At 35.8% G+C, this 1,382-nt stretch overlaps 1 protein-coding gene across 1 annotated transcript in view; it reads right to left on the bottom strand.

Annotated features, from left to right (window-relative positions):
* Positions 1-1,382, bottom strand: part of LOC106460347 (cell adhesion molecule 2-like) — a 148,345-nt gene that overhangs the window by 106,611 nt on the left and 40,352 nt on the right. The gene's annotated exons all lie outside the window — the stretch shown is intronic.

Raw genomic sequence — 1,382 nt, forward strand, 5'->3', positions numbered from 1 at the left:
ACCATTAAGTCAGTTCTGCTACAGTTATGTCTTACGAACAGGAAACACGTGCAAATCTTATAGTTTCTGTACTTTTAAATAGAAGTATGATAGCGAGTGATAGTTTGTTTGTTTTGAATTTCACGCAAAGCTACACGAGGGCTATCTGCACTAGCCGTTTCTAATTTAGCAGTGTAAGACTAGAGGGAAGGCAGCTAGTCATTACCACCCACCGCTAACTATTGGGCTACTCTATTACCAACGAATAGTGGAATTGACCGTCGCATTATAACGCCCCCCACGGCTCAAAGGGCGAGCTTGTTTGGTGGGACGTGGATTCGAACCCGTGACCCTCAGATTGCGAGTCGAGCGCCCTAACCACCTGGCCATGCCGGACCACGTGTGATAGTACGTATGGCGTTTAATGCTATCTGTAAAATAATTTGTAACCTGTATATGTTCTTTTGTCTGGTTTCAACAAAAATGTTTATCAAAAATGAATATCTTATTCGTGCAGTGTGAGGTTATTTATAACGCATTCCGGATTATTATTTTTATCGCATTCAAGGTTGTATACAAAAGAAATAAAAAATAAATATTAAATTTCACAAGAATTACAGCACGTTTACAGCGTGAAAGTCTGATTGAAATTACATAATATTATTCCATTTTTTAAAAGGTTTTAGAATTTGATGGTTATTCAAAATAGGTATAATTAACAACGGAGAAATCTAGCAGGGAATCTGAAAATTATGCTTGTGTGCTATGTTATTAGCTATGCTATTATTCTTAGATAATGTATCTATATTACGTGATATGATCCTAGGTTAATTTTCAATTCACGAAAAATATTCTTAAAAGATAATTTATTGTATAACTTTTTTTAAAACATATCTACATAAACGGTTAATAACGATTTGGGGTTTTTCTATCTTCTTCTCCTCCCGCCCAAACATACACTTCCCTATTAAGAAAATTCCAAAATACCGCAGAGAAAACTTTGAATTTAGTCAAAAATGTGGGAATCGTTGTCTTTGCAGATACAAGTTAGACAAAGTGTGGGATTAGTTGTTTGTTGCAGATACAAGTTAGTCAAAGTGTGAGAATAGTTGTTTGTTGCAGATACAAGTTAGTCAAAGTGTGGGAATAGTTGTATTTGCAGATACAAGTTAGACAAAGTGTGGGAATAGTTGTTGGTTGCAGATACAAGTTAGTCAAAGTGTGGGAATAGTTGTTTGTTGCAGATACAAGCTAGTCAAAGTGTGGGAATAGTTGTTTGTTGCAGATACAATTTAGTCAAAAAAGTGGTAATCGTTGTTTGTTGCAGATGCAATTTAGTCCAAAAAGATGGAATCGTTATTGTTGCGATCTTTCCCGTCCTCTCAGTCAGTCGGTTCTGATAT

This window comes from Limulus polyphemus, unplaced genomic scaffold (assembly GCF_000517525.1).
Source record: "Limulus polyphemus unplaced genomic scaffold, Limulus_polyphemus-2.1.2 Scaffold757, whole genome shotgun sequence".
NCBI lineage: Eukaryota > Metazoa > Arthropoda > Merostomata > Xiphosura > Limulidae > Limulus > Limulus polyphemus.